This window comes from Balaenoptera musculus, chromosome 4 (assembly GCF_009873245.2).
Source record: "Balaenoptera musculus isolate JJ_BM4_2016_0621 chromosome 4, mBalMus1.pri.v3, whole genome shotgun sequence".
Classification (NCBI taxonomy): Eukaryota; Metazoa; Chordata; class Mammalia; order Artiodactyla; family Balaenopteridae; genus Balaenoptera; species Balaenoptera musculus.
Window position 1 is genome coordinate 62088342 of NC_045788.1, and position 10619 is coordinate 62098960.

Here is a 10619-nt window from a genome sequence, read left to right on the forward strand (position 1 = left end):
CCTGATGCCTTCTATCCCCATTCTACAGAAGAGCTCAGAGAGATGACATGGCTTGGCTGAGGTCACAGAGCCAGTCAATGGCAAAGCCAAGATCTGAATCAGACCTAACCTATCCACGATTCTGTGTTCTTCCCACTACAGGATAGCTTGGAAAGGAGCCTAAGGGAACCTAGAAGTGTTTCACCTGGGCCGCTTCAGAGTGACACTCTCCCCCCCAGGAGGGGGCTCTGCACACATGGGCAAGGGCTGCCTCAGCTTTCCTTCTTCAGAGAAGGGAGGGGAGAGAGAGGAGGAGAGCTGGGCCCCCAGGTGCTGAAGGCCCTTGTCAGGAGTACAGTCCAGGAATGGTACAGGGTTCCACCTTGGGGGAGGGGGCTGTCTGACAGGCAAGCAGCTCTGTCCCTCCACTTTGCCTCTCTGCCCCTCTCTGTTTCTCATTAATTATTCCTGTCTCATGGAGCAGGAATGAAAACAGACTCGGGCTCTGGCTGGAGGCCTGCTGTGACATCAGCCCAGAGGTGGCTGCCCTGACCCTGACTATTGGGGGCTGGGGAAGACCCCCTTCCCCGCTTTGTCATGGCCTGATAGGGAGAAGGAGAAAGGCAGGAGACAACTCTCCCTGAACCCGGCTTCCTTCCCTGGGCGTTGAACTTGGGGCACGAGTGAGAGGTGGCATTTGCCTGAGGGGACCAGGAAGGGAGTATCTGCAGGAATGTGGGGGACACTGGAGCCTGCTTTCTCCAGACACCCTGCCACTCCTTCCCCTCAGCCACCCCCAGCGCTGCTCCCAGGCATTGTTCTCCCACCATCCTCTCCACTTACTTTGGAAGCCACCTTTGAACTCTTCCCTTGTACTACCTTCCTCCCATCCTCACCTCCCTTGACCTCTCTGAGCCTCAGATTCACAGTTAAGCTTCTTCTGGGACTTGGTACCTGGCCAACCAGACTCTTCCTGGCTCCAACCTCTTGGCTTTCACACCCAGATGCTGACCTCTCACCTCCAGTGACCTCCTCTTTCATTTCTAATTGGTCTCCATTTAGTGCAGCACATTGGGCTACACTGCAATCCTGGTTATCACTTAGCCATCTCCTCCAGATTGCAAGTCTGATACGCCAGGCTCCCACCACTTCCTCCTGTCTGCCTAGTTTCAAAATCTCTGGTCCCCAAACCCCTTTTCCTCCTCACCTGGGGGCCTTCTGAGGTGCACTTCTCTCCCTGCCCAACCTGGACTATTCCCACTCCCAAACATTCCCACCGTGATCTCTCCGAGCAATCCTTTTCTTGTTTGGCTAATTTTCAATAAAATTCCCTCTGCAGCAGCTGTGCAGACTTCTCTACACTACTCGAGCCCCCGCTTGCACCTTCTTCCATTCTCACCTCCTATTTTACTAAAAGAATGCATCCTCTCAACAAACACTTACTGAGACTTCCTCTTTGCCAGGCATGGAGCCTCAGGCAATGTAGATAAGTGAGCTGCTCTCAAGAAGCCTCCAGTCCAGTGGAGGAGAAAGACAAGTGACAGGGTGACATAGGAATATTCCAGGTGTCACTGATGGATTTTGAAGAGGAGAGTGACATCATGAGCACACTGTTTTGGGAAGTGGAGTGAGGCAGGTGTGGGATGGATTGGAGGACACTGAGATAGAGGCAGGTAGGCAGGGGAGGAGGCCACAGTCTAGGTGAAGGGTAATAAGGTCCTGGATGGAGATGGGGTGAGGAAGAGGTGCTGTAGAGATGGTGAGGAGAAGACAGGGTGTGAGGGATCTTGCAAAGGTAAGTAGCAACATGCTTAGTGACTGATTGGATGTGGGAGGGGAAATGTAGTAGATGTCTGGGCCTGGGTGATTCTGAGGACTGGGCAATTGGGTGTCCTTTGGCACCATTTATGGATTCAGGAGGGCAGGAAGAACAGGATGTGTGAAGGAGAACGGTGGGCTCAGTTTGAAGCTTTCAAGAAGAGATGCCCTGTAAGCCATTGAACATACCGATCTGGAGCTCAGGAGTGAGGTCTGAGCTGGAGTATCAGGCACAGCATGGAGTCCAGGGATGAAGTTCAGATAGTGGGTAGGATTGCCCAAGAGAGTTTATAGAGAAGAGAAGAGGCTGAGGTGGGTATGTGGGGAATGCCCCCTTCATCACTCCTAGGCATCCTTCATGCCTCTCTGAGAGCTCTTATCACATGCATTATAAGTGTTCCTGTTTGTCTTCTCTGCCTGGATGTGTGCTCCTTGAAGGAGGCACCACGTCCTTATGAAGCATATTTCCCAGGAAGATGTACGTGGGTCTGGCACAAGATAGAAGTGCGTTAATGCCTGAGGGATGGATGGATGATAATAGTATGTGTTGAGGGCTTACTATGTGCCAGGCACCATTCTAAGTGCTTTACATTTAGTAATTCATTTAATCTTCAGGACAACTCTACATTTCCAACTCTCAGTGGAAATGTACTCTTGCCATTTCCATTTACACATGGGAAAACTTGGTTAAGAAAAGTTAAATAACTTGTCCAAGGTCACAGAACTAGTAAGTGGAAGAGCCAAGATTTGAATCCAGGTAGGCTAGTTCCAGAGTTGATTCTTTTTACTCCCACACTATTCTGCTTCTCAAATAAAATCTTAGAATAAGAACAACTACTCTGATTACCATTATTTAATGCTTACTGTGCCAGGCACTGTGCTAAGAACTTGATTAGGTTATTTAATTTATTTCTATATAAATGAGTTAACAGATAAATGTATTGATGGATGGAGTAAAATATGTATGTATGTATGTATGTATGTATGAACAAGTGGATGAATGATGGATTAATGAATGAATGAGTAGATGAAAAAGTAAATCACAGGATGGATAGAGGGATAGATGGATAAATAAGTGAATGTCTGTATGAAAAAATAGTTGAATAAATGGATGATGGGTAGGTGAATGGATAGATGAATGAATATATGGATGGATGAATAGTAGATGAATGAAAGAATAGGCAAGTTGGTGTATGGATGAGAGAATGCATGGATGGATGGATAGATGGATGAATATGAGAAGAGATGGAAGAATAGGTGAATAGATGGTTGGATAGAAGGATAGATGGAGGGATGGAAAGATGAATGGATACACAAGCATAGATGAGAAGATTGTTAGGCAGATGAACGGGTGAATGGATGGATGAGTAGATAAATGAATGGGTGGATGGAAAGATGGATGAATGGTAGGATGAATGGATAAGACAATGGGTATATGGATGAAAGGATACATGAATGGACAGATAATTAGATGATTAGATGACTGGATGGTTGGATGGATGAGTGGATGTTTAGATGGTTGGCTGGATAAAGGAATGAATACCTGTATTTAGGGCTATAAAAGAGAATAAGAAAACCCACAAATTATAGCCTCTATCCTTTTCCCTAGATATATCTATGACTTCTCTTGGCCATTTCTTCCACATTGGTGTATGGAATCTGTCCTGTCCTACCCACCCCACACAAACCCACAATCAGACACCAAAGCTTGGTCCTAAACACCTCCCCACCCCCTAGTACAGAGACATCCTGGAACGGATTCCAGCAATCCTGATTCCTTTCTTGGTCTTCTGCCTTGATGGCCAGGGAAAGCTCCTTCCAAATAACCAGCCTAGGAAGAAGGTGAGTAGTAGAGGAGGGCTTCTCCCTCTGTCCCCTGCGTGGTCTCTCTAATAGGCCTAACCCCAGAGCCCCAGGACACAAGCAGATGCTAGGGTTGGAAGGTTGTGATTAAAGTAGGAAACTAACAGGCGTCACAGAAGGTGTTAGGGGCACAGTGTTAAGGGGAGAGGGGTGTTCTCTGGGGCTGGCAGGACAGCCATATCTCTTCTCAGGTAGAGGAGGGGTTTTAGGAAGTAGCGGTCAGGCAGACTGGAAGGAATGAGGCCTTGCTGAGTTAGAAGGCAGGATCCATCCTGAAGGCATCCAATTATAAGTCCTTAGCTCTGCCACAGGGGAACTAATAGCATCCACCTCACATGGTCACTGAGAAAATGAAAAAATGAAGCAAGATGATGAAAAGAAAGTGTGTGGCACATAGTAGACCATTAACAAATGCTTTCAAGAAGTAATAAAGTGTGAAGGTTTCATTTTTTTCTTGAGGGTAGGGGTAGATAGCTAAGGCTCTCTGCTCTGCGTCCATTTAGGAAGAAGTGTAGGTTTGGGGGGACAATGATGTTATGGGTCTAGGGTCCCCATGGCCTCTGGGGACCAGCACAGCCTCATGGGAACCTCCTGGAGAAGCCCTTCCCCTGCCTTCTGCCCCTTGGCAATCTCTAAGGCCTGGGCAGAAAGAAGTGGCATCGGGGTGCAGGTGGGACCGGGATCTAGCCGTGGAACCCCTGCGGAGGCCAGACGCACCCCACAGCCCCTGCTCCTGCCTCTCTGGGCCAGGCACCAGCAGGCAGGGCACCCCACTCAGTGCTGAACAAAAAAGAGTGGCTTGTAGTGGAGGATGAGTCATGGAGACACTAGAATGGCCCTGGGAGGAAAGAGGGGCAGAGAGTTCCTCCTCTGAGCCAGGAATGGGCCTTCTCCCACAGTGTGTGAGCAGGTGGGGAGCATGTGGATTAAAGGAAGCCAGAAACTGGGATTTGTACCTTTTCCCTTTCCCACTGCTCTTACTTTCACCTCTCTTGTCTCATTTTACCTCTACCATGTTGATATGTTTTCAGGTAGAGGAACAGAGGCTGGGCATCTTGCCTTGGGTTTCACGGAGATCTCTAATATTGAATAGCTGGAATTTTGACTCTGCTGGGGGCACTTTCTCCTCCTAAACTGGGCTTGTACTGGGCTTGAACACAGAATGTACGAAGGGAGGAGAAGGGAATGACTATGTCTTGTACTAGACTTTTTTTTGTTTTTAATGTATTTTCATCCCCACAGCAACCCTATGAGGTTATAAGGAACTCGTTATTGCCCCATTTTACAGATAAGGAAACTGAGGCTCAGGGAAATAACTTACCCAAGGTCACATGCCTACTGAAGGTTAGAGCCTGTATTTGAACCCAGGGTATCTGACACTTGGCAAGAGTGGTACCTTAGAGAGGGGGCCTTGAAGACAGGGACCCCACAAGGGTTGGGAGAGGAGGCAAGAAGCTCCAGAAGCACAGGGAGGACTGGGGTGCTTTTCTGTTTGACTCAGTGCCAGAGCTCTGGCTTCACATGCCGCTCTGTGCGGGAAGCCTAGTTCTGTGTGTGCAAAACGAAGTTGCTGGGGCTTCCCTGGTGGCGCAGTGGTTAAGAATCCGCCTGCCAATGCAGGGGACATGGGTTCGAGCCCTGGTCTGGGAAGATCCCACATGCCGTGGAGCAACTAAGCCCGTGCGCCACAACTACTGAGCCTGCGCTCTAGAGCCGGCAAGCCATAACTACTGAAGCCCGTGCGCCTAGAGCCTGTGCTCCGCAACAAGAGAAGCCACCGCAGTGAGATGCCCACACACCGCAATGAAGAGTAGCCCCTGCTCGCCGCAACTAGAGAAAGCCCGCGCGCAGCAACAAAGACCCAATGCAGCCAAAAATAAATAAATAAATAAATAAATAAAATGAAGTCGCTGAATCTGTGCCAACCCGGCCCCCACCCGAGGGCTCAGGAAATGACACACCTGAACTGCAGAACAGATTGTTGGACCCATCTCTAGGATCACCTCCCAGGAGAGGAGTTTGCAGATGGTGGCTCAGCAGTCCCTAAGAGGGAGGAGGGCCAGGTGTCCTGGGCTGAAGAGTGCCCTCCAGGCTGACCCAGACCCAGCAGTGTGGGGTGGTGGACACCTCAGCCTGTGGGGCAGGTGGCCAGGGCTCAAGTCCTGCTGTGTGTTCTTAGACAAGTTACTAAATATCTCTGGGCTTCATACTGCTTTTTTGTAACCAAAGGTAGAAATTTTCTTCTGCCTACCTTCTGGGCATAGGGCCTGGAGGGAGAGACCTTCTACCCCGTGCGGGTCTGACTTTGGGTCAGAACACAGTCTTAGGAAAGAGGTGGGGGAATGGATCTCTGCCTGATCTTTCTGTTGGTAAGGAGTGTTAGGAAGCATGAGACAGCACCCCGGGGGCTGCCTGTAATTTTTTCACAAGTCTGGCTGTGCGCAGGGACAGCTTCCTCTTGATACCCTTGCTGTGATACCTGAACACAGAGCTTTCCCTGCTCCAGGGGACTAGAGAATGTGTTGGAGGCAGGCGGGGGTGGCTAGTAGGAAGGGGATTTGCTCTAGTCTGGCAGCTAAACTCTACTGAGGGCAGGGCTGGGCTCTGGGCTCAGCTCTAGAACACCATCTGCTCCCGGCGCCGGTAGGGTGACTGAGGCCCCAGAAAGGACAGCCGCAGAGCCCAAGCTCCCACATTCCCAGACCTGAGACAGAGCTCTGAGTGGCCAGCCTGCAGGGCCTCTCTTTCGGGGTCGCAAGTTGCGTGGAGGCTGGGAGTGCCCGGGGGGGGGGCGGGGGGGCGATGGCCGGTGTCACTTTGAGTGTCAGGGGTGGAGGGTCATCCCTTCTCCTTCCACACCAGCCTTGGCTGAGGCAGCAGCTCAGGCAGGAGACAGGCTGGGGGAGGGGAGGGCAGAGCTTTGCAAAGGAGGAGGGAATTCTGGTTGGAAATCATTCAAATGAGGCTATGAAACCAGAACCCTGTCTCAGAACAAATTGGCCAGATTTGGCCTGAGGGGAAGGGGGGTTACTAGGGGAGTGGAGGAGGTTGGGTCCTGGCTGAGGGGGGAGGGGCTGGACAGGACTCCCACGTGTGTTCCCAGGAGGAGGCCTGGGCTGTCACGGGTAGAAGGGGGCGGCCATCCCCTGGGCTGCCTGCTGTGTTACAGGAGGGAGAAGCCAGGTGCCCAGCCACCCATGTGCCCTTACTGAAGGGGGCGGGGCGAGGCCATCGTTGAGTCCCTAGGACTGCCCAGCTGTGACCCTGCCACATCCCTCCCCCTGTCTCTGTTCCTGTTCTACTTCTGAAGCAGAGGAGCCCCTGTGACTCCCCATCTTACCAAGTATTCATTCAAAATTTCTGCTTCCCTTTTAAGTCTCTGGCTCTGTACTAAGCCTGAGGGTACAAGGATGAACTTGGCTGAGGGCCCTCAGCGGACTGGCGTGGGGGGGAGGAGTCGATTGCTAAGGCTTTGAGGTGTGACTTGAAGATGGATCCTCATTCCCTGTCCTAACTGCGGAGATGTCTTGGGGGTGGCCCTCACAGGGCAGAGCTGCCCTGGGCAGCCTGGGGAGGGCCTCTCCTCCCCAGTCAGAGCCAGGACTAGGCCTTGCTCTGAAATAAGGGGAGGGGTGAGCAATGGGGGGTTCACTGCGGGGCCAGGCAGGGGCACACACAGCAGAGGAAAACCAAGGCCTTCAGAGACTCATCAAAGGAGATGCTGTGTGAAAGAGGCAACCTTGAAGGGGTCGCCGGGTTCACACCGCCTGGAGAGGCATTAAGGCCTCGTCTGATGGGGGTGGGGTGGGGGAGCGGCTAGGGGACGGGCTAAGGGAGGGAGTGGCCAGTGGGACAGCAGGTCGCTCGCTCCTCCAGCGCCAGCTTCCTGTCCTGCTGGCTGGCCAGCTGTGGGCGGAGCTCCAGGGAGCACTTTCCCTTTTCTTTTTTTTTTTTTAACATATTTATTTTTGGCTGTGCCGGGTCTTCGTTGCTGCGCGTGGGCTTTCTCTAGTTGTGGAGAGCGGGGGCTACTCTTCGTTGCGGTGCGCGGGCTTCTCATTGCGGCGGCTTCTCTTGTTGCAGAGCACGGGCTCTAGGCGCGTGGGCTTCAGTAGTTGTGGCGCGCGGGCTTAGTTGCTCTGCAGCATGTGGGATCTTCCCGGACCAGGGCTCGAACCCGTGTCCCCTGCATTGGCAGGCGGATTCTTAACCACTGCGCCACCAGGGAAGCCCGAGGAAGTACTTTTCTAGGGAGAAGTTCTGTCAGTCTGCCTGTCGTGGTCTGGGTGTCTGGACCCCTTCTCCAGCAGGAAACAATGTTCCTCAGCCACCCCACTCCCATACCTCCTGGTCTAGAATCAAGGGCCAAAATCAAGTCTGGGATCGGGATGGAAGGAGGACGCAGACCCAGGCCACGACTCCAGCCCCCTTTCTGCCCTGACCCTTCCCTACCCTGATCCGCGCCCTGGGCTCTGCCTGCTGCCTATTCCTCTGACACTATCCCCATCATGCAGGCTTCTGCCTTTGTCATACCTTTTGTCCTATATCTCCTTCCTCCCTGTGACTCAAGTCCCACCCTGTGGAGAGGAAACCAGAGACTGATCGGGACCCCCCTTCCCACTCCTACCTGAGCCCACTAACCTTCTGGAGACCTTGCTCGCCACCCACCTCCAGTGTGGGTGTGTCGGACGCCTCTCTGCCCTGCCTGCCCCCTCCCAGAGCCAACAGAGGCTCCCAGACTCCTTTCTGCTTTGCCCTCAGTGTATATTCCCAGGGTCTTCACAGACCTGCCCCGTCAGAGTGTAGGACGTGTTCACCACTCTCGACACGCGCCACCCGACCTCAGTGAGCTCTCAGAATTCTGTTTTCCCCCCAGCCCAGTGTGGACTTCCAGAGTCCTCCTCTGTGTACTCCCCAGTGGGAGCCCTTGAAGAAAGGCACTTCTGAGGGAATGAAGTGAGGCGGGGGACAGCCACGGCTCAGGATGGGAGGGGCCTCGGCTTCTGGCCCCTCCTTGGGGATCCGGCTGGGCCCAGACCTCTCTTCTCAACTCCCCCTCTCAACTGAGGGGGCCCGTGCAGCGGCAGTGTGCGAGCTAGAGGGGGATGGGAGGGGCAGGGGAGGTAGGGGAACCGGTCTTGTGTTGTTCTTGGCCTGGAGCCCCCAGCCCCAGGGAAATCCTGACTCTGTGGAAAACTGAGCAGGCAGTCAGGCAGGGGAGGAGGAGTTGGAAGAGGAAGAGGAGGAGAAGGGGGAGGAGGACCAAGGGCTCAGGGTTGGGGGGGGTAGGGGCTTGTCTCATAAATCAATCCCACCAGCTCTCAGGCCTGACAAAAACCAGAGACCCAGGGTCCCTTGGGGGCTGGGGCCAGGGAGGGGGGAGCAAGCTGTCCGCCGGGGTGGATGGTGGGGGAGGAAAGGCTGAAATGAGGGCCAGTATCCTGCTCAGAGGGCCCTGCCTCAAGACCCCCCAAACAACAGGTGTGTGTGCGGGGGATGGTCTAAGAAAACAACTTACAACCACAGAAGCTGAACCAGGGTGGATGTGACAGATTGATGGGGGCGGGAGTTTCCCTCTGGTCAGCAATTCAGAACATTTTTATTGCCCTGAAGGCTGGCCTGGTTCAACTCCTGAGGAACTGTGTGATCTCAGGTAAGTGTTTCACTTCTCCAGGCCCCTCAGTCTCCGCAGATGTGAGAGGGTGTGTGATGGGCATGGCAAGGGGTCTGGCAACCCCTGATACTACGCTCCGGCCCTTCTCAGTGCTGTAGAGCAGAGGAAAGAATACTGCTCTGGAGCTGGCAGGACAACAGTTAAGAGTCAAGGTTCTGCTGTTTAATAACTGGCCTTGGGCTGGACACAAACTCTCAGATCCTCAGTCTCTGTATCTATCAAATGGGCATAATAATGCTCCCTGGCAGGGCTGTTATGCCAGTGAGTGAGACAACGTATGTTAAGTGCTTGGCATGGCAGATTCTTAGTTAAAGGCCGTTGTTTATTTTGTGTCCACCTCTTGGGTGTCTGCAAGTCTCAGCCTTCCAAGGATCGCCTCTTCCCTTTAATGCTCAAGTATTCGTAATAATCGAGTGGCCCCAGCTCCCAAACCAGCAACACGGGAAACCCTCACAACCCACCCCCTCGGTATTTCCAAGGACTCCTGAGATGTCTGTGCTTCTCCTCCCCCCTGCTGCGGTGGCTGGTGTCTTCCTGAACCGTTGCCCCACTCCGGACACAGGAACCCTGGGCTGTGCCTCGTGGGCCATCAACCAAGGTCTAGGCCGCGGCAGGAGGATGCCGCCAGCACAGTGCAGCCAAGCACGTGCACTTGAATATCAGCCGCTGCTGTCCTAACCCCTAGTCTTGCTGGCCCCTGGCCTCTTCCTGCAAAGGTCCAACAGCGCCATTTTCTCAGCCCTTCCCCTCCAGGCAGTCCTCCCAACGTCCCGTTCCTGCCCCTTACTCCATCCCCCTTCAGGTTCCTGTGGCTATTGACAGAGCCCCTCAGGACCTCTTTTGGGCTGCCCTCCAGTCCCTGCTGGACCTGGGCCTCACCCAGATCCCCATTATAGATACATGGAGACATTTCAACCAGCAAAAGGGGCTGACTTTTGAGGTATCATATGTGCCTCTGTGAGAATGCTGAGGGGCAGCAGTGTGTTTATTTCCTAGAAAATAAGATTTTCTTTGCAACTGCATTATATGATTATTTCCCAGGAAAATAACTTTGACCAACCCACCTTCTGCCCTCAGCTCCCCTCCCCACTCCCAGGCTTACCTTCCTCTCCAGGCGGCAGGGCCCTTTCTTCGAGGGGAACCCGTAGAGTGTGTATGTGGGTGGTTAGGGAGTGGGGAAGCAATGGCCCAGGCCATTCCAGGTCCCTACTCTGGAGTCTGAACAGACCCGCTGGGATGGGCCAAGCCCAGGGCTCAGCTTGGGGAGGATTGGGATGGGCAGGGG